Source organism: Protopterus annectens, chromosome 3.part1, assembly GCF_019279795.1.
Source record: "Protopterus annectens isolate FY-2018-M chromosome 3.part1, PAN1.0, whole genome shotgun sequence".
Classification (NCBI taxonomy): Eukaryota; Metazoa; Chordata; order Ceratodontiformes; family Protopteridae; genus Protopterus; species Protopterus annectens.
The window spans coordinates 137,038,785-137,062,436 of record NC_056732.1 but is presented as its reverse complement, the minus strand read 5'-3'; the positions used below and the strand labels follow the sequence as shown (position 1 = coordinate 137,062,436).

At 40.9% G+C, this 23,652-nt stretch overlaps 1 long non-coding RNA gene across 1 annotated transcript in view; it reads left to right on the top strand.

Annotated features, from left to right (window-relative positions):
- Positions 1–23,182, top strand: part of LOC122798044 — a 423,491-nt gene extending 400,309 nt beyond the window's left edge. The window contains exon 3 of the long non-coding RNA XR_006364208.1: positions 23,049–23,182. This is a non-coding gene — a long non-coding RNA (uncharacterized LOC122798044). The remainder of the gene's footprint in view (positions 1–23,048) is intronic.
- Positions 23,183–23,652: the final 470 nt, after the last annotated feature.

The window sequence follows — 23,652 nt, the reverse complement described above, 5'->3', positions numbered from 1 at the left end:
AGGGATCTAATCTTATGTCACACAGATTATGTAAAGCCTTTTTGAAAGGGACTAATCACCTAAGGCCACCCATCAGACAACTAGTTGCACCATGGAACCTAAATTTAATATTATCTCAGCTGATGCTTCTCCCCTTTGAGCCTGCATCCTCTTGCCCCTTGAAGTTCATATCTTGGAAAACATTATTTTTGGTGGCTATTACTTCAGCTCTTAGAGTTTCTGAACTTCAAGCCCTTTCTATTAGGCCCCCTTACTTGGTATTTTTTCCTGATAGAGTGTCTCTCAGGACAAATCCCACTTTCCTTCCGAGTGTCTGCTCTGAGACTAATCTGAATCAATCTACTGAGTTGCCCACTTTTTTCAGACATCTTTCTAATAAAATTGAGTATATGCTACATAAACTTGATGTCCCACAGACAGTTGAGATTTTATTTGGACAGAACAAAGGATTTTAGAAAATCTGAACAGCTTTTGTCTCCTATGCTGATAACAAAAAAGGGCTATCTGTATCTAAGTTACCTTGTCCAAATGGTTATCAGATTGCATAAAGTTTGTATACTCTTCAACTAATCAGACCTTAGAATACAAGGTGAAACCTCATTCCACTAGGGCGGTATCCACATCTCTAGCTCACGCAGCTCGTTTAACTTTGGACACCATTTGTGCAGCCGTCACTTGGTCAAAACCACATATGTTTATCACTCATTACAAAGTGGCCAGGGCCTCCAGGGACAGAGCTTCCTTTGGTTCCACTGTTCTCAGGAATGTACTCCCGTGAGCCACCCAGGGTTTGGGTGCTTGGGACGCTACCCGTGTGTAAGAACAAATGGCGAGATTGAACAACTTCACATAAAGAAGTTATGTTCTTACCATAACGTTCCATGTGAGTTGTTCATCTCGCCTTTGTTCTTACATTCCCCACTGGTTATGACTGTAGGTCTGGTTTGGTTTGTCTACTGCCCTTTACTTCTACCAGACTTTCTTCCTGTGGTTAACTGTACATATATGTTTTTATATATACACACATTGACATTTATGGTATGTTAGGCTATTCCTTTGTTGCTGGATTCAGCAAACTAGATCTGAGGGTTGTCAGACAGCATCATGGGATAGGTACTGTGCCTCGAGCTACTGAAAGATCTTGAGCTTGGAAAGTGACTGACTTGGAGCCGATCCCATGTGTAAGAACAAAAGCGAGATGAACAACTGACATGGAACGTTATGGTAAGAACATAACTTCTTTTTCTCTGAAATTCTTGACTTGGAAAACTATTTTCTTAACTGCCATTACCTCAGCTAGGAGGGTATTAGAATTACAAACTCTATCCGCTTGTCCCCCTTACTTAGATAGAGTTTCTCTCAGAACCAACCCCTCCTTCCTACCAAAAGTTTGCTCAGAGTTCAATCTGAATCAATCAATAGAACTACCTGTATTCTTTCCTAATAATGGCAACAAGGCAGAATATAAACGCCACCAACTGGATGTTCATAGACAGTTATGCTTTTACTTGCACAAGACAAAATAATTCAGAAAATCCAACCAATTGTTTGTATTCTTTTCAGCAAACAGAAAGGGAACTTCAGTCTCAAAAGTAACTTTATCAAAATGGCTTTCAGATACCATCACTTATGCCTATAATTCACAGAGCAAGCAGCTGCCAGGAAAAAATTCGAGGACACTCAACTAGGGCTTTGTCTACCTCTACTGCCTTTCAGGCCAGACTGCCTTTAGACTCAATTTGTGCGGTAGCTACTTGGGTTAATCCCCATACCTTCATCACTCATTTCAAGGTAGATGTGGCCTCCCAGAAGAGGGCATCCTTTGGTTCCATGGTCCTAAAGAGTCTATTCCATTGAGCCACCCAAGAAGAAGGTGCTGGTAACGTGGTCCCAACCAGCAAGAATGAAGGCGAGATAGGGACAACATAACATAAAAAAGTTATGTACTCCACATAACGTTCTATGCTTGTTGTCCTTGATCTCACCTTCCTTCTTGCATCCCACCCTCCTTTTCCCTTCCAGGAAGATTAAGAGGAATTGTCATTTGGCTACATAGGCTGTGATTCCCTTCCTGCCTTATGAGCTGGATAGACTTAGAGTCCTTTACTACTATCTTGGTGGATATATATATATATATATATATATATATATATATATATATATATATCTGAAGGTAATGCTACTCAATGCTAGAAGTCTAAACCTCAAAATGCACTCTCTCGAGGCACTCCTAAAAATGGAGAACATCGATATCTGTGCAGTAACTGAGACCTGGTTCAAGGCTCCAGAGAGCACCCCTGCAATACCAGGCTACAACTCTTACCACACTTTTCGGCCACCAAACCAGGACCGAAACACTAAAGGTGGAGGAGTGTCAATATTCACCAAGGATATTCACACCACCAGGCTAGTTGGCCAACACAATGTGTCTGAAATTCTCCAAGTGCAACTAACAGTAGGTAAGACTGCAATCCAAATTGTAGCTTGCTACAGATCCCCCACCATACCCCAAGATTCTCACTACACCTTTTTAAACATACTGGAAAATATTAAGATAGAACCAAACACCCTAATACTGGGTGATTTTAACTACCCTGCCATTAACTGGGAAAACTACTCATGTCCACACCTTTGCGCAACGATTCTTGGAATTCATAAATTCCAACGCCCTGGATCAACTAATCCATAGTCCTACCAGGGGCTCCAATATCCTAGACCTGGTCATTACCAACATGGCAAATCAATGCTCCATACCTATGGTCACCCCCTCGTTAGTCAGGTCTGACCATAAGCTAATCACCCTTAACATCCACATCCCACCCCCACCCCCCAGTAAAGAAATCACCATAAAAAACTTCTCCAAAGCCAACTTCATGCTACTCAAGTCAGAAGTGACAAACTTCGTGACACCCATGCAGACGGGAACTGAAAGTTCAACTGCTGAATCCTACACTAAGGCACTGTACGAGCACATCCACTCATGCATGAATCGTGCCATCCCAAATAGAACCAAAATGCTCTCATCCAAAAAAAGGAAGCCAATCTGGTGGTCCCCTGCCATAAACAAACTTTACAACAAAAGAAAGAAACTTTTGCAGAAAAGAGGAAAATCCCTGGATGCAAAAAACTCCCTTACTAGCCTCAGTAAGAAACTGAGATGCCTCATAAAATCCTCCAAAGCTAGTTATGAAAATAAAATTGCCAAAGATTCCAAAGACAACCACAAAGCATTCTATAACTATGACAATAATCTAAATGGCAATGCTCAGATCTGCTCTGAGCTAAAACAGAATGGCAATAAATATACTGATTCAAAGGATATTGCCAATATCCTGGCAGATCGATTCAGTGCCAACTTCACCCCCCCGTCACCCCCTAAATGGCCCATCTCAATACCGGAAGATTGCCAAATTCCAGTAATAACGGCCACACAGGTACAAAACGCACTCTCTAAAGCCAAGAATACAGCATCCATGGGACCAGATGACATCCCGGGCTGTGTACTACATGAACTACAATATGAACTGGCACCTCACCTAAGTGTCATGTTTAATCATAGCCTCACCTCAGGTTTTGTGCCCACTGAGTGGCGCAGAGCTACAGTTATCCCAATCCACAAGGGGGGATCCATCTTGGATCCCGGAAACTACCGTCCCATCAGTCTGACAAGCCTTATCTGCAAGGCCATGGAGCGTATTATCATGGAACTTATAAACAAAGACATTGGCAACCTTCAAACACTGGACCCCACCCAGTTTGGGTTTGTGAAGGGCCGATCTTGTCTCCTGAACCTGATTGACTTCTTTGAATCAGTCTCCAGAGCCATGGACAAGGGTAAGGTGGTCCACACAGCCTATCTAGACCTTGCCAAGGCCTTTGACACCATCCCCGATCTGGAATCATAGATAAACTTACTAAGTTGGGTATTAATCCCTATGTCACCCAATGGGTTGCTAAATGGCTTACTGGTAGAACCCACACTGTAAAAGTAGCCGACTCCAAATCCAGCTCCAGACAAGTGACAAGTGGAGTACCTCAGGGTTCAGTCCTGGGGCGCTCTTGTTTGGCATCTACTTCTCTGAAGTACAGGTCAACACTAAGGGACTCTGGCTAACAAAGTTTGCAGATGACTGCAAACTGGGAGCCATTATTGAATCCCCAAATGATGTGGATACTCTACAAAAGGGCCTTACAGAAACAGATGCTTGGTGCCAGAGCCATGGGCTCAAGCTCAATGCCAAGAAATGTATTGTTATCCCTTTGGGAAAAAACATGTATCCATGAATTACCATATAGGTGGCAGTACACTAAACACAGAAAGTGTGATAAGAGACTTAGGGACACAGGTGGACAGTGGTCTCACCTTCGATAACCACATCGCCACAACAGTCAGGAAATCCTTCTATGTGGCACACCTCATCACAAAGGGCTTTTCATCCAGAAAAAGGAGGTCATTGTCCCACTGTACTCATCCCTCATTAGACCCATTATAGAATACAACGCCCCATTTGGTATGTACCTCTCAAGACATCTGCAACAACTGGAAAGGCCTCAGAAATGCCTCACTAAAAGAATCACAGGCCTAAAGCAGATGCCCTACGCTGACCGCCTTTAAAAACTCCAGCTATACTCTGTCGCATATCGCCTACTCAGAGGCGATCTCTGCTTAACATACAAGGCCATGTCAAACCCAGAGCTGTTGGACATGCTACACTTAAAGAAATCCCAATCCCTCAGAGCTACACGCTCCAGGGATCTAAACCTTGTCATCACAATAAACAAAACATGTTGGAGGGATAGGTTCCTGACCCAGAGACTCCCCAGACTCTGGAATAGATTGCCCATACATGTCAAGCAGAGTGCCTCTTTGGACCTCTTCAAGAGGAACCTTGACAATTGGATGGGAGAAAGGAAATTCACCCCAGGGATCACGTCAGTCGCCCTGCCAGACAGGGGTCCAGGAAAGTAAATAATGTGGGAAGAAATAGCCAGGGAATTGTTATGGCTAGGCTTGTATAGGCCGTAGGGTTGATAGCCTAGTACCAACCTATGAACCTATGAACCTATATACATATATATATATATATATATACACACACACACACACACACACACACACACACACACACACACACATATATAATTTATATACATGTCTATCTATATTTGCATATTAACGTCTAGTGTTATGAGTTATCACAAACGAGATCTGGGTAACTCTCGCTTGGCATGTTGGGATAGGGTCTAGCCTCAAGCTAGTGGAAGCTCTCGAGCTTTAGAATACAGCCGAGTCGGAGCTGAGGATTGGCTCTGAACCCAACCAGCAAGAAGGAAGGTGAGATCAAGAACAACAAATATGGAACGTTATGGTGAGTACGTAACTTCTTTTCTTGCATCCTCACTGATATATAATTTATGTGGACCTGGCTACTGTTTCTTCCATTTTAATTTATATTAACTTTATATGTTGTGCTTCATTTGAAATGCTACAGTGTGTAGCCAAAGATGAAGTGACAGTCTTAATGAAAAACAGGGAGAATAGTACGTCCTGTAAATGTAACCGTTATTATAAGGTGATACTTATACAGTCCACATATATTGAACTTGCTTTCCTGTAGTAGTAAGTAATGATTGTAATGATGAATGGAATGTAAGTGAACATTCTATAGAACTCTTAGAACTTAGAATTGTTTCGCTGCAGAGCTTTAATATTCGTGATGAACTTTTATGGACAGTATTTCCAAGTGTTACTTAGCTATCTAGCTAAGCTCACCCTCCCAGAATACTAGCAGCTAAGACTAAATTGTAATTCTTTTACTGTCTATACACACTTACATTTTTGGAAGATGTATCAGATGTAATTCTGCCTGCTGCACATAGCAGAATTTATTTTCCAGTAGTCATCTTTTTACATACCTGCCTGATCAAGCCTGAAATTTTACTTGGAAGCAAAAACTCTGCAATTTAGGACTGCCCTATATGCATTGCCAGTACTTAGATGCAAAGTGATACCCAGCACATAGCTGTGAATGTGTGTATCATCCACTATGGTGTATCCCTACAGGGAAGGGGTGCAGTTCAGAATGTGGACGGTATCACAGTGCAGGCAATTAATTTGACTGAGTTAATTTTATCAGCAATTCATAAACAGACACAAGTAAGTGGGATAATGTTAAGGGTGGGAGTGTATTTGTGAGAGTGTTGGCTATTGTGTGTGTATGTTGGTGTGTGTGTGTGTGTGTGTGTGTCTCTGACTGAGTTTATCTTGTGGTAGTAGTAGTGTCACATGTTTTTTCTAAGGTAAGGTGCAGTGTTAGAGTCAGAGGCAGGAGCAGGATTAGGGTTATCAAACATTAATAAGGTGGTGTAGGGGCAAAACATGCTTTGCAAAATTATTCATGTTTAATTTCCTTCAGACTATCCCGTTAATCTTTTTCAGTACCGACATTGCAGTGCAGCATTGTGAGTGTGGGGGGGGGGGGGGTACTAGACTTCTCACTGTGCTGTCCTTTGGATGAGATGTTAAACTGAGGTTCTACTTGCCTGAATTGATGGCATTCAGGTGGATGTAGCAGATCCCATGGCATTTACTGAAAAGAGTACAGGTAAATACATTTTGTCTGGCAATTAGTACAGAGGATTAAGGCTGATAATGAGTTTATTCCTGTGGTACAGGGTTTGATTCCTTCAGCCTTCATTTGTTGCCTGTGTGACCTTGAGCAAGTCACTTACCAGACAGAGCTTTGGGGCCATTGAGAAATGCATTTGGTCCTCAGTGGTCTCCTGGACCACATGCATGTTTGCTACCATTTCAGAAAATAAATAAATATAACACTTTTATGCCTGTGATTGTATCCCACAACGACACTTTCAGATATACTAGCTCCACAATGTGCCTTCAAGTAGTTTTCTACTGTGATTGTTCTGTGTTCTTTGTTGAAAGCCATTTACTAGAGTGAATATGATTACCCTATAATACTTAAAAATATATAGAAATGTGACAAAGCCTTGAACACAGAACCTACTGACTATGAGCCATTACAGATAAGTGTGCTATCTGTTGAGCCAATGGGGCAGCAGCAATACTGCTAAAGGTATACAGATCCTTGTTAATGCACAGTGAATGGGCCAGATTCATGAACGCCTATGAGAGCACACTATTTTCTATTCATTACATGGCTCAAAACAAGAGTAAATGGCAGAGTATGCTAATAAAAGCATGAGTAGCCAAATTACATGCAAATTAACCAATCCAACATGGTGGAGCTATTCAGGAACCTATAAATTATCATGTACACTCAGTGTAGCCATTTGCCCTGAAATCCAAAGCTCTTTGGAATAGTCATGATTACACTTAGAAAAAAATATTAGGAGTTGCTTTGGACATCATTAACCTAGGAGAAGAAAGGTGTTTAGAACCTGTTTAATGTGCTATGGACTGCATGACTCAGAAACTGAAGTGCGATACTGGGTGGACAGGGAAATAGTACAGGAAATATGCAGACTTTGCTGCCCTCACTTGAGTCCCAAGGGAAATCATGGAGAACCCATCCCAGTGGAAGCAAAGTTATTTGTAGTTTTATGTATACAACTATAGGTAATTTCCAGAAACCCACAGGGGATATATTACGGTGTCACAGATCTCAGCTTCCAGTATATTACATCAGTCTCTAAATGCAATGCTACAACATGCAAGGGATCATTTCTGTTTCCCACTCATCCCACTGGAAAGAGTAAGAACCTTGCAGGAATTTTATGAAACAGCATACTTCTTTGAAGTTTTGGGGGCCATAGATTGAACACACATGCAAAAAGTCTTACCCAGTGAACCTGGAATGAGGTACTTTAACAGGAAAAGATACCACTCTATAAATTGCCAGGTTGTCTGTCATGCTTTAGGGATCATCTGCAATGTCTGTGCAGGTAACACAGACAATTTTCACAACTCACACATATAGCATACCTGTGAGCTGTACACATGGTTTAATGGGGTGATTTTCCAGAAGGGCATCTTGGGTGGGATGTAGGTTATGCACTGGAAACGTGTCTCATGACACCCATGGGAAATCCACACAACCCTACTGAGCAAGGATACAACAATGCCTATGCTCAAAGTAAGAATATCATAGAATGTTAATTAGGCTTGCTTAAATCAATGTTCCAGTGTCTAGACACATCAGGAGGTTCCTGCAGTACTACCCAACAACCTCTGCCAAATACTCACAGTCTGTGTCATGTTGCACAATATAATTCTCAGAAAGCAGCTAAAACAAGGACAACTAGGGGAAGGAATACAGACAAGGCTAAAAACTCCAGCAGGTACAGGTGATGAATTTGATGGAGAACCAACAGCCACAGATGCTGCTGGCAGATACAGGCATGCACAATATGCCATAGCTTTGGCTAAGAGGCAAAAGGATAGCACACACACACACACTGACTACCTAAGTGAAAACCTAAGAGTCTAAGCACATACAAATATTAAAACTGATGCCTGCAAAACTGCACAACCTTTACTTAACCATGTAACGGCTGTGTTCTGTTGGCATCAGACAGAGAAACCCCCCAAGGACATGTCTTGTAGCTGCACTATTAACAAGATATGTCTGGAACCTGTCTGAAAAAAGAGGTGTATAACTGATTACTCTCATATACAAATATATGTCCTTAAGCTGGATCATGTCCCAGGTGTACAGTAATCTCAATAATAGCTTATGACTGATGTTTGCAATACAGAGCTAGGGCCTTTGCCCAATACCGTTCATCAAGCCATTCATTTTACAACTGTATATAAACCAGTGAGCAGTTCAATGGTAGCATCATTTACACAAGTATACCAATAAGCAATACCTAAATACTGACTTTGACAGCATTACTGAAAATACTAACAGAAATGCAATGACGGTCAACAATTACATAACCCGTCATTCACAAATGAGTATAAACTAAAAAATTAAAAGCACTACACCCTCACAAACTCCCCTTGAGTACCTTGTTCACATTGGCCCTTTCTTTCAATTATAAAGGAATTCCCAATACTATTCTAGCATGTCCAAAGGTCAGTTGTCAATCTCCTCTCCGGTCCAGCTGGTGAATCTGGGAATCTTGAGGCAATGTTACAACTGCCTCATGTACTCAGACAACCCTCTCCTCCTCCCAACAAATTCCAACACATGTGAGAGATGCAACCATATAGCCAAACTGGAGGCTAAGCTCTCTCAATACAGTACTGGTGTAACCAGTCAGGAGGAGAAGGAAACCACACTCACTACAATTCCAGTCTCACATAGACCTACCATGACAGCAAACCAAACACATAAACACACAAAAACATACTCGGAGGCTCTAAATAAAAATCTGCCTAAGCAGCAGAGACCTCCAAAGCAGACACCCAAGCAACTGCTACCCCAAAACAAAACACATGCAACACATAGCTCACAAAGCCAGTGTGCCGAACAGTCACAACCCTTAAGGCTAAACAACACACCTGATACACTTGTAATAGGTGACTCTATCATCAGGCACACTGACGTCCCACTCACCAGGCTGAACAAGGAGAAGGTCACGGTGAGCTGACGGTCAGGCGCTAGGATCCGCCACATAACACAAGCATTCAGGTCACTCCAAGGCAAGTACAAATATGACTCAGTCATTGTCCATGCTGGTGTGAATGACCTGAGACGTACCTCCCTGGACTACATAAAAAGAGACATAGAGGAGCTCTCTGAGCATGTAGCCCAGGCCGGTATGACCCTGACCTTGAGTAGCATCTTACCCTCACCAAGAATGATGCCACAATATGAAGACAAGATGATCAATTTCAACAATTGGCTTAAGTATTGGTGTCATTCAAAGGGGATCCAATGCCTGTCAGCCTGGGATGACATGCTCGACAGGCCACGATGTTTCACTAGGGATGGCTTGCACCTGTCACCCCTGGCTGTCGGATATTGGCAAAGGCTCTTGCTACCCCCATAATGTCTTTTTTAGGCAAGGCTCAAAAGCCAAACCCACCTCCATAGGTATCACAAGGGATAAGAAACTAAGAGTAATGCTACTCAACGCCAGAAGTCTAAACCTCAAGATGCACGCACTCGAAACACTCCTTAGCATGGAGAACATCGATATCTGTGCAGTAACAGAAACCTGGTTCAAGGCTCCCGAGAGCACCCCAGCACTACCAGGTTATACCTCATACCATGCTTTTCGGCCCCAAAACTTGGACCGAACCACAAAAGGAGGGGGAGTATCAATATTCGTCAAAGATACACACACCTCCAGGTTGGTGACACAGCACGAAGCATCAGAGACTATCCATGTGCAACTAACAGTGGGTAAAACTGCCTTCCAGTTTATAGCCTGTTACAGACCACCCTCCCAAACCCAGGGACCCCACTCGGCCTTCCTGAGAACACTGGAAAATATGAAGGTCTCTCCAAACACCATTATATTGGGCGGCTTCAACTACCCAAACATAGACTGGGAGCATTACTCTAGCTCCAACACCCTAGCCCAAAGGTTCCTAGAATTTATAAACTCAAATGCTATAGAACACCTTGTTACCACTCCCACAAGAGGGGAAAACATACTGGACCTGATCATCACCAACATGGGGACTCTATGCTCCAGACCAGAAGTGTATCCCTCACTGGTAAGATCAGACCATAAACTAATCTCACTGGATATTCACATCCCGACCCCACCCCCTGCCCAGAAAACCACAGTGAAAAACTTCTCTAAAGCAAATTTCACACTCCTCAAAATCAAGGTGGAATCCTTCAAAGCCCCCGGGCCTGTGGAAAATACGGCCCAGACCACAGAAGCCTTTATAAACGCATTCTATAAACACCTTCAGGAATGCATGGATCATACAATCCCAAATAAAACCAAGACCCAATCCTCCAAAGGCAGATGTCCTGTCTGGTGGACTGCAGCCATAAACAAACTATACAATAGAAGGAGGAAGCTACTACATGATAGAGCAAAATTCTAAAAAGGGAAGGCATCTCTGATCAGTATTAGCAAAAAACTACGGGCACTCATAAAATTGTCTAAGGCCAGCTTCGAGAGAAAAATTGCACAGGACACTAAGGATAATCACAAGGCTTTCTTTAGTTATGTTAGGAACCTGGGTGGGAATTCCCATATATGCTCAGAATTAGTCCAAAATGACAAAAAATACACAGAATCCACAGACATTGCCAACATCCTAGCTGACAGGTTCAGCGCAAACTCCCCCCCCTCCCCACCAAAAGGGCAAATATCTATCCCAGCAGAGTGCTGCCCCCCTGACATCTCAGATGCTCAGGTAAGAGCCGCCCTCTCCAAAGCAAAAAACACAGCATCAATGAGACCAGACAGTGTCCCAGGCTGCGTCCTACATGAACTCCAAGAAGAGCTAAACCCAAACATAAAACTACTGTTCAATCTCAGCCTTACTACAGGATATGTACCCAAAGAGTGACGTGCAGCAACAGTGGTCCCTCTCCACAAAGGTGGTGCCTCAATGGATCCTGGAAACTATCGCCCTGTAAGCCTGACTAGCTTGGTCTGCAAAGCTATGGAAAGGATCATCATGGACCTCATAAATAAAGATATTGGGGGACCTACAGACACTGGATCCTACCCAGTTTAGCTTTGTTAAGGGCAGATCCTGCCTCTTAAACCTGGTCAATTTCTTTGAAACAGTCACCAAGGCCATTGACGAGGGGAAGGTGGTCCACACAGCCTACCTGGACCTCGCAAAGGACCTTCGATACAATACCCCACTTGGGCATTATAGATAAGCTCACCAGCTTAAATGTAAACCCCTATGTCACTAGATGGGTTGCAAACTGGCTCAAGGACAGAACCCACATGGTTAGAATTGCTGGAGCTATGTCAGACTCCAAACCAGTTACAAGTGGCATCCCACAAGGCTCAGTCCTGGGACCTCTCTTGTTCGGTATATATTTCTCGGAGGTACTGGCCAACATGGAAGGACTGTGGCTGACCAAGTTCGCAGATGACTGCAAACTGAGCGCCATAATCGACTCTCCAGCCGACACAAGCGTCCTCCAAAAGGGCCTCATAGAAACAGACAACTGGTGCCAGAGCCATGGCCTCAAGCTAAACGCCAAAAAGTGTACAGTCGTCCCCTTTGGCAAAAACAAAGTGCCCACAAATTACCACACAGGTGGTAATCCATTAAGTACAGAAGAAGTAATTAGGGACCTGGGGACCCAAGTTGATAGCAATCTCTCATTTGACAACCATGTGGCCACAGTGGTTAGGAAAACATTTTATATAGCTCACTTAATCATGAAGGGATTCACATCTAGATCAGGGGAGGTCATTGTGCCTCTTTACTCATCCCTCATCAGGCCCATAATTGAGTACAATACCCCTTTTGTGATGTATCTTACCAGACACCTGCAGCAACTGGAAAGACCCCAAAAGTACCTCACCAAGAGGATCAAAGGGCTCAAACAGATGCCATATGCTGCCCGGTTGAAGAAACTCCAGCTCTACTCAGTGGCATACCGCCTGCTCAGCGGCGATCTGTGCCTGATGTATAAAGCCATGTCCAACCCGGAATTAATGTACATGCTGCACCTCAGAAAATCCAAATCCCATCGAGCTACGCGCTCGAGAGACTTGAACCTCAGCACTGAAATAAATAGGACATGCTGGAGGGACAGATTCATAACCCAGAGGCTCCCTTCACTCTGGAATAAAATCCCAGTCCAGGTTAGGCAGAGTCCCTCATTGACTCTCTTCAAGAGGAATCTTGATGAGTGGATGGGAGATCGTAGGTTTACCCCGGGTATCACTTCTGTGTCACTGTTAGACAGAGGCACAGTATACTAACCTCGAAAAAGGGCATAGCAAAATTAATTTAAAATGGATGGCGAAAGCCAAACACACTCTGGCTAGGCTTATAAATACCCTAGGGCAGATAGCCTAGTATGAACCTATGAACCTAATAAAAACATTATTCTACAATATATTTACATTACAGAAACTTCTGAGTATGCAAGCATTAGCTATTCACTCTGTGCATCAGTCGTATATGCAACCCGAAGTCACAAAGAAATATGCAAAGGGCAGGGCACAGTCGTCATCACTTGCATGAGGGGGTATACAGGATGGCAAGTGTGACACCAAAGAAGTGGGTGTATGCAAGTAAAAAAAAACATTCAGTAAGTAATTGTAAGGGCCAGTAGCAAGATATGTATAGCAGTCAACAGTACTGTTTAGATAACTTGTGTACCTGTGTGAGGTGGTACGGACAAGTTTTTGTTGAATGTGTGTGTGTCTACATGAATACAATCAAGCACTGTGGTAGTACTATGTCCTGGCATCTCGGACAGGTGTGAGCCATGCATAGTAGACTAGTCAGCTCAGCATGGTCAATCCCCAGCCACAAGAACTACCTCTGCCAGGATTTGCATTGCTAGTTCAATGGCCTGGCTAGAAATTGGGCTGCCACCTGAATGTGAGTGATGTCTGCTGGACAAACTGTTGTCATGACTACATCCTGGACCATGACACATTGCCTTCCACATCTGGGTATGGACACTGCAATAATTTACAGAACAGTAGAAGTAGTGCCACTACTGGAGTAGGATCTTGCAAGGGCATGTCAACTAACATCAGACAATGTAGTGGCTTTCCAGCCACATGGATGCCAACCCTCCCCCAGTAGACATTCTGTTACAGACATTGCCCAATCCACTGTGTCATTTATTCTGTCCAAGGAGTCACCCACATGGTTCAGGCAGTCCCATATGTCAGAATGCACAATGTTTAGTATTCACACGATCTCTTATGAGGTCATGGTGGAATGTACCTGTGCTTCTATGATGGCCCTACACATACATTGTGTGGCACCTACTGACACACTAACATCAGGAGGACAATGGACAGCAGACCTCCTGTAAGCATCTCTAGCAACCCATCAATGTGACACTTCACTCTCACAATGGCTACAGGGAGAATCAACCATTTCTGCAACTGGAATAACCACACTACCCTGATCAACTGTGTCCCTCTCAGCCTGTTCTATGTCTGAGGTCTCTTTGTCTTGGGTATTTGAAGGCATACTGACTGTGTGCAAAATATTGGCAGGGGATGTTGGAGGCACAACCTCAGTGTTAGACTGACTCTCTGCACCCACAGACTGTGCCTCTTCATCATCACCATCATCATTATAGGCTAACGATACTCTGACATCAGGCAATAAATGTTCCACAGTGTCACTGGCAGGATCACCTATGATAACAAGTAATCAACACAACAAAGAGAGAAACAGAATACAAGCTGATCAAGCTTATGTTATGCGAAACATATATTAAAAATTAGGAGATGCTAATGCAATGAAAAAATGACTTTCAGGTAGACATGCATCTATCTTATGTACATTAATAAGAATACAAAAGATGTGTGTACCATGTGCAGGTGATCATGCATAATGAGAACCAGATATGCCTACATACAAGAAAGGGAGATGAAACCAGGAGGATAAGCATCACAAAGCAAATGACAGAAGAAACTGAAAATAATCCCCTTGACAGCAGCAACATTAACCATCTTATACAAAAATGTGTCAATGTCCAGTTGACTCCTTCCCATTCTCTCTCTTCCTCAGTGCCTCTTCTATTCCACCCTTCTTGCTGGCTCACTTTACATATTCATATATACACCCTTAAACAATCCTTTGCTGAAGCACCTAATCTCTCAGAACCTGTCAGAACAACTGACTCTGTTCATTCCCCTTTGGCAACACGTTGTGACAGACTCGCTGATGGTAAAGGTGGTTCGTGAGGGATACAGTTGACACTGGGAAAAAACTCCTTTCAGGGGAGTTCCTCCTCACCCTTTGAGCCATACAGAATTATTTCCTCAGGTTCTTTAGCTTTTGCTCACCCTAGAAGCTATAGATTCAATGCTATTTATTCACAGAAGCAAAGGCATCTATTCCAGAATGTATATGTGGTACCGAAAAAAGAGCCTTCTGAAAGACCAGTTTTAAATCTTTCCTTTTAAAATCACTATGTAGAAGTTCCAACATTCAAGATGTTGAGAGTCTTTTACCTCTATGTGTATGTGTAGTTCAAAAAAAAAAATCTATGTTTCTCCAGGGAAGCTTTATGGTAACAGTGGGGACTGAAAGATCTTTGAATCTCTGTGTCTGGATCACACAGTCAGTTTTGTGAATTACCCTTTGGGATATCTTCTGCTACATATGTGTTTAGAAAGTGTCTAGCTCCAGTCATTGCTTAGAGCAAACTGAATGGCACTCACTTTGGCACCTTTTTGGAATTACTTACTTATCTTTAACAGGGGTTTCCACTCTTCTGAACAGTCTGGGATTCCAGCTAAACATTTACAAAATCCTGCTTGACCACGTCACACAGAATTGTCTTTCTAGGATGTTTTAGATGCACTCTGCAGCAAAGTCTTTGATGCAAGAGATGGGGAATTTCAGTCTGGAAACCTTTCTGAATTTCTTAACTCAGTCTGTGACTTCAACCAGAGAGTTTATCAGGATTCTGAGGTTCATGGTATCTATGATTCTTATGATTCTTCTCACAAGGTTGCATGAGAACAAGATTCCAACTAAATATTTACAAAATCCTACTTGACCACATCATGCAAAATTGTCTTTTCAGGATGTTTGAGACACCCTTAACTTTCTGCTGGAAGTGTTAACCACATCTCCATTTGAATCTACTCTTTTGGCAAATTTATGATTCATTACATCAAAAACTGCTTTTCCCATTGTTTTGACATCTGCAAGATGAATGTCTGAGTTGCAAGTTTTTTGACATTTTTTTAAAACACTAAATCAAGTATAAAACAAACAACTATTTACATAGGTCCACAGCTAATCAATATATCAAAGTTATATATAACAACAATTAATATTTTTCAAGCAAGTCTTTAAGTTTAAGCCAAGATTTATATGAATGTGGAATATCAGAAGTTCTCACATTTATAGTTTGTGATTTACTACTGCAGACAATTTTTGCCATACCAATAAATTCAACACTAGAGGGAGTAAATTTACTTTTCCAATTTTTAGTAATTACTTTTCGGGCCATAGCAAGAATAGACCAAAGAAGAGCCACTTGGGTTTTTGGAATTCTCTCATGAAACAGAACATTAAATCAAACTAACGATATAGAAATATTACATCTATCTGACCATAGAGCTTGAATGAAGTCATTAATTTATTTCCAAAAGGAGATGATTCACATTCATATATCATGTGTGTGCAATCAACTGTTATTTCAGAATTACATCCCCAGCATTTAATTCTGCTTGATTATACATAATTGTAATTTTGCTAGGAGTGACAAAACTTCTAAGAATTTCCAAATGAAAATTTTCCAATATAATGAGGATGTAGTATTATCTGTAGATTTTTAATATTATTTTCTTGTATTCTTCGGAGAAGTCTTCATTATAATTTTTATGAGTATTGGACATTCTAAATTGGCCCTAGGTGTGAGTGTGTGTGTGCCTTCTGTGGAAGGTTGGGTGCTGGGCTGGCAACTCGACACTATAAAACTCCACTGCCAATCATGAGCGCACAGCTGATCTGCTGTGGTGACCCCTAACCGGGAAAAGCCAAAAGAAGAAGATATATATATATATATATATATATATATATATATATATATATATATATACATATATATGTATATGGATCTAGGACACATGTCGACTAAGCATATGTCCGAATCAAAAAACATCGAACACACATACACAAAAGCGCTTAACATCGAAAAGCGCTTCCGTGTATGTGTAGTTCAAAAAGAAAATCTACATTTCTGCAGGGGGGCTTAGCCCCCCTGCACCCCCCACACCCCCCCTACTTTAATATTCTCACTCCGAGATCGCACTACAGTGAAGAAAAGGGATTTTTCCCTTACCCACACTACACAGAAGTGCTTTTCGATGTTAAGCGCTTTTGTGTATGTGTGATTGATGTATTGTGATTCGGACATATGCTCAGTCGAGCATGTGTCAGGATCCTATATATATATATATATATATATATATATATATATATATATATATATATATATATGTATGTGTGTGTGTGTGTGTGTGTGTGTGTGTGCGTGTGTGTATCTATAATGAAAATTATTATATTGCATACCTGGAAATTCTGCAGTAGACACACATAGATTGTCTTGCACATCAGGCCCATCATTAACCTTTCTGAACCCTGTGCTGAACTTTTTGGATCTCTGACAGTGGACAAGAATGGCTCTGTTTCAGTCAGTAGTGGTCTGGTAGCAGGACTCCCCCCCCCCCCACATAGTCATATGTTCCCAGAAAGATGCAGCTGTCCCACTTCTCATCTTCAGATTCAGCCCTCTGAGTGAATATGCAAATGAGGTGAGAACTCATTACCATTCATGAATTCTGCACTAAGTGTAAGGCAGGTAAATATGGTATAAGGACCTTAAATGATTGCATGCATACACCCTATCAGTGCAAGGATGAGTATTCATAAGTGTTACCTACTAAAGGTTTGCAAGTGTGAATGAGTAGTGTAACTGCAGGAACAATCAGGGTTTCCCAGCCAGCCCTCTTAGATGTACACTTATCAAAGGTGTGTCTGTGAGAGGAGACTTGAAAGTTTGTGAGTACACTGACTGACTTAGAGAGAGCAGCATACCTAAAATTTGTATGAATTGTATATGACCACACTTTGTGCCTCAGAATAAAATATATCTGTGATTCTAAGGAAGTACAGTACTCATTAAAATGGATATCAAAAGCAATGCAAATCACAAAGCAGTCTTGTTAGACAAGCATAGATAAGGGGATGAGGGTCACAAAATAAAGGGAAGAAAAGAGATGTAGTGTTGCAAATTTTTATTCTATATTGTGTAAGGAAAGATTAGCTTAACAGTTGCCAATATCACAGTCATCCACACATCTAAATGGAAATTACAAAGGACAACTTCAGAACTTGTTTCTGTTGCACTTATACTGTCAGCTGATACCATGTCACATCCTGAGTATATCCTACTTTTGTTCTTTACAGTATATATATATATATATATATATATATGTGTGTGTGTGTGTGTGTGTGTGTGTGTGTGTGTGTGTGTGTGTGTGTCTGTCTGTCTGTGGGAAATACTAATACTAATCTCATGTGTATATTGTGAATGCCTTGGTGTCCTGGGGTCTCAAATCCAGAAATGGTGCTGTTTGTGTGAACACTAATGTTTAAGGAGCATATGTTAATGTTGCAAGTTGGCAAAGTTGAGGAAACATCAGAAATGTATACTTTACCTACTTGTATCATAATGTTTCCTTTAAGTAATTTTTCTTTTTTTTTCTTACTTCATTGTTTTCTGCAATTTGGCATTGCACACCTTTGACTGGCAGCACTCCCTAGCAGTGAACAAGAGTTCACTTTGTAAGGAAAAAAGTGAATGTTTTAATATGAGACACATTCTATACTGCTAACAAGGCTGGAATCAGTGCATGGCCTTCATCACTCTGGATAGTACTCAATGAATACATTTCTCCTATCAACTAACTATCTATGTGGCCCAAGGTTTAAGTAAAGTGAGCTTATAGAAAGAGCCCATATAATGCATGCTCAAATCCAGTTTACAGATATTTTTTATGACTGGTTTCAGAATAGATATTGACACCCAATGTTGTGCGTGAAATGAACAGGCTGAAGTCTGTGATAAATTATACATATCTTACCTGTAGTCTCTGTGAATTGATGTTTCAAAGGTGGTGTTGTAAACTCACCTCTACCCATTATTAATAACAATATGTGTTAAGGATGTTCTGACATATGACATTTTGCAGAGTAAGCAGTAACATGAGTAATGTGTATATATGTGTCATATATGCTGGAAAAACTATCCATATCTCACAAATATTCATCATAACAGTAATACAGTATACTGTAAACTTTTATGTCATGAGTAATTGTATGTATTGTGGCAAGAATGACCTCCTGTCTTTCTCTGTGTTTCCCCTTCAGAACAATTGCCATTTCATGAAGTCCTGATGATGTGTAACCTAAATGCTACTTCTGATATGCCAAACAGATGTGAAAAGGATGAATGTGTCATGGTCATGCTATAACTGCTGTATTCCTTGCTACATATATCCATTAAATGTTTTATTTTGCAATGCAATGTATTTTTTTATGAATTTTGCATTTGCACTATGCCATGGTTCATAGCTGAAAGAAAAAAAAGTGAAACATTTAATTTGGGCTGCCTTCTGGAGTACAAAGTAGCCTGGCCTTGATTTGCAGCTATCAGCACTCTGGATAGTACTCATTGAAGAAAATGCACCTGTCAGATAACTTTACATGCAGCAGAAGGTGTAAGTGTAGTGAGCTTAGAGAAACAAGACAGCTGATGCAGAGTTCACATCCTGTTTACAAATAATTTTACAGAGGGGGCATGAATAAATGTTGACACACATTTTGATACATGATTGTGTTGTTGATTGAAACTCAGCTATTCTCAGTATTGCTAACAATGTGAGCTGTTGCCTGTCTGCTTTTCATTATTTGGCATTACCTAAAGTCCTGATAACATTTTCCAGAAATTAAAGTTATGATGTGACAAGGAGATGTGAGAAGGATGAATGTGTCACTAGAATGCACTTCTGTCTCTGGTCTTTGCTACATATACCCTTAGATTTAATTTTCCTTTTAATTTGTTCTTTTATTTTATGTTTTTTTTTGTAATGCCTTTTGCATTTGTGCTCCACTTGACAGTACACAAACATTTCACTTTCTAAGGTAAAAAGTGAAAATTTTAAATTGGGCTGCCTTCTGTAGTTAAAACTAGCCTGGTACCAATGTGAGCCCATCAGCACTCTGGATAGTACTCAGTGAAGAAAATGCAGCTGTTAGGTAACTTTCTATATAGCACAAGGTGTAAGTGCAATGCACTAAAGAAAAAGGACAGCTGATGCAGCATTCATATCTAGTTTAGAGATAGTCTTGCAAAGGGGGTCAGAATGTCATTTGTCGCAACATTTTGATTAGGAATGTAACAATAAATGCAAATGAGTATAAAATTATGTTTGTTACAGCAAATGTATCATTACTGCTTGCTGTAGAAGCCAAATATGTGTGTAAAGTATGTTGAACATGGCAATGATGATATTTAATTTAGAATGCACTTGCATAGCTATGGTGTGCACGATATTTTTCTTATAATTATTGAGCTATCGCGTATCATAAGTAAGTGTTTAGGACAGTATGTCTTGTGAAGTATGTGCGTAACATAACCCACCATGAATTATTCAAGTCATGCAACTGCATGCATTTGAAATGTATTTACAAACACAAATACTACCTTTACATAAAAATCCAGTCCCATGACTAAGTAAAGTCACAGACATACAGGCATGTCTTACGTGTATCGGCATTCATTCTTAAATTAGAATACCTCTAAGTTCCCCTGGCATTGACAGTTAATAAGCAAAGTTTGACATGTTGTCATTTTTTTTTTCATGTGTTTGATTCCCAGATAGTATTACTTAATCTTATTAGTGTGTAAGTTCCAACAGCCTAACATGCCACAAGTCCTACCATTTATCCTCTAACCAGCCATGATTATAATAAACACTATAAAGCATTTCATTGTTTAACACTGGAGCATGCATCAATAGTTTGAGCATCACACATGGCCAAATCCCACTGGAATATTTCACACCTTCTGTGCTTTTTGATAAAATCAATGTCAATGTTTATGCCACGCTGTTGCTGAGCTTTCAGTTGCTCAAATACAACTGACAAGGCTGTGCAACTTTGTACACAATCTGTTATGTATGAGATCTGAACTGGGTGCCAATTCAGACACATATTTCTAGCTTGATTTCTACAGACATGGCTAGAAAAGGTAGGGATGGTGTTCTATTTAGTGCACAAACATGGGATGTTGAGAAGTCCAGGATTTTTAAGGCACTGCTTGGAGGCTGCTGCAGGGGAATATACTGGGTCTCAGTATAAGGCTGATCTGGAATAGCTTGGCCAAGGCTATCTGCAATGCAACTGGCATCCCATGCAGTGGGGAGCAATGTCTTCTCCACTACAGTGACATGAGTAGGCACAAGCAGGATCTCCTGAGTGGATAGGAGGATGAATTTAAGACTGCAAACATCCCTCAGTTAAGTAAGTTCATAGGTTCATAGGTAGGAACTAGGCTATCGGCCCTAGGGCCTATACAAGCCTAGCCATAACAATTCCCTGGCTATTGCTTCCCACAAATATTTACTTTCCTGGACCCCTGTCTAGCAGGGCTACTGATGTGATCCCCGGGGTGAATTTCCTATCTCCCATCCAATAGTCAAGGTTCCTCTTGAAGAGGGCCATTGAGGCGCTCTGCTTGACATGTTTGGGCAGCCTATTCCACAGTATGGGGAGTCTCTGGATCAGGAACCTATCCCTCCAGCATGTTCTGTTCATCGTGATGACAAGGTTAAGATCACTGGCGTGTGGCCCGGAGGGATTGGGATTTCTTTAATTGTAGCATGTCCAACAAGTCTGGGTTTGACATGGCCTTGTATGTTAGGCAGAGATTGCCTCTGAGTAGGTGATATGTGACAGAGTATATCTGGAGTTTGTTTAGACTAAATACATGATGTGGATGTACATTGTACATCCTAGAGGAAAGAAGGAGATTCATGTTGTTCAAATCTCCCATGTGCTTCCTAAATATGTGATGTGGATGTATACGCTGAGGGCTTCCTAAATACATGATGTGGATGTATGTGCCAAGGGCATTCTAAAAACATGATGCAGATGTACATGCTGAGGGCTTCCTAAATATGCAAAGGATATGTACAGGCATGGCTTACTAGCCTTTTAGCTGAAGATTAAGTATTTTTATTTATTTTTTAGCCTGTCCATGCTGTCCAGCCATCATCAGAGTCTAGGCATCTGCCTAGGTTACTTTGTGCTTGGTCCGATCTGCTCCTTTGTGTTGCAGACTCAACAAAAGTGAAGTCACTTTACTGAAACACAGGCATGAAATTATGTATTTTAGTCCAGCTCTGTGGGACAGATGAATAGAACCATAACTATGACCCAGCCAGAAGGTATATGGACTCAATGTAATTTTTGCTATCTCACATATACCATGGGAAGGAGAAAGGATTCTAGCCAAGGACTCAGACACTGAGGACTTTAGCTCAATGGCATATGCATCATGCAAGGCACATTAGGTACTGGGTAGTACAAGTGATTAACTAGGACATAATTAAAAAAAAATCTTTCTGCAGCTTTGAGGATGGAGCCCTACTAGGATACTCTCATCTCCTTTCTATTTTTACAGCTGCTTGATTAGAAAGCATTCATCAGACCCATCGCCTGTCTGTGATATGGCATTAATTAGCCAGCCAATGTAGTTATTTATTATACTTTCATATATATTTGTTTTATCGTCTGTACTGTACAACTGCAGAAGAGATAGCAGAGAACCATGAGTCACATCAGAAGAGACTAACTCTCTTCAGAGAGGCACAGGGTAAGTATACATTAGTCTGAATTCAAGGCAGGCAATTATTTTCAGTCCATCACTCTATAGCATCTTGAGCAGGCATACCTTAACTTTTATATCAGGCATTCATGCCTATTACAATAGCTCTTGGTGATTTCATGAGGCGATGAGTACATCAGCTTAACTGTGTGTGGGTTCAGTACCCAGAAACAGACATTAGATTTTGTTTTTTACAGGATAATAATTTAAAATATATTACTGCAATACTGCATAGCATTAACAATTCAATAACTGCAAATGCATTTGTTAACTTTGAAAGCATATATCTGATATTGCATAGTGAAATGTATGATTCCAATTGTCATATCATGCTATTGTGGTTGAAAGATTGATTTTATGACACATTAATGCCTTCCCATCATATCTGGATGTGATAAAGGTGTACATATTTATTTCTCATATTGGTTTATGTATTGAAATAAAAAAAACTAAAATAATGTGTTTTTGATCTAATGCTCGATTTTTTGTCTCCTTCACTCTATCTCTCCATTTTTTTAGTTGTATATAATATTTTTAATACATTACTGCTGAAAAAATTACCATTATCCCAAGGAGATAGACCAACCACTGGAGTTCTGCCTTCCATACCTCCACAGGTGGCTGCAATGGCACCATCGCAGGTAGCATCGACATCCAGAATGTGTGAGTCACAGCCTGTCGGCATTGTCTCTACAACTCTTTCCATTCAGAGCTTTCATGCCTTTGAAGGAAAATGCTTGTGCGTGAGCTTTAGAGGATTGATGATAGACGTGTACTGTTCCTTTGCTGAGCTGATAAGTTCCCTGTGTGGACAAACCTTCTGCATTAAAAAAAAAGTTGTTTTATTGTACTTTCCTGTCTAGGAAAGCTATTTTTAAGGTGGGAATTTGTGTTTTAAAGGACTTACATGAGATTTAACACCACATTTAAATGGGAGTGCAATTTTTTCCCATCAGTTTAAAAGTTGTTTAAAGTAATTGAAAACCATTTTTTTCTGTTGAGAAATTGTATCATTTTAATTTTTAGGGCTGGGAAAGTGTTTTAAAGTGCTTTTTACTATGCTCTTTTGTAGGGAAAAAGTGACATTTAAAGACTTTAGTTGTTTACTGGCTTTTGCTGCTTG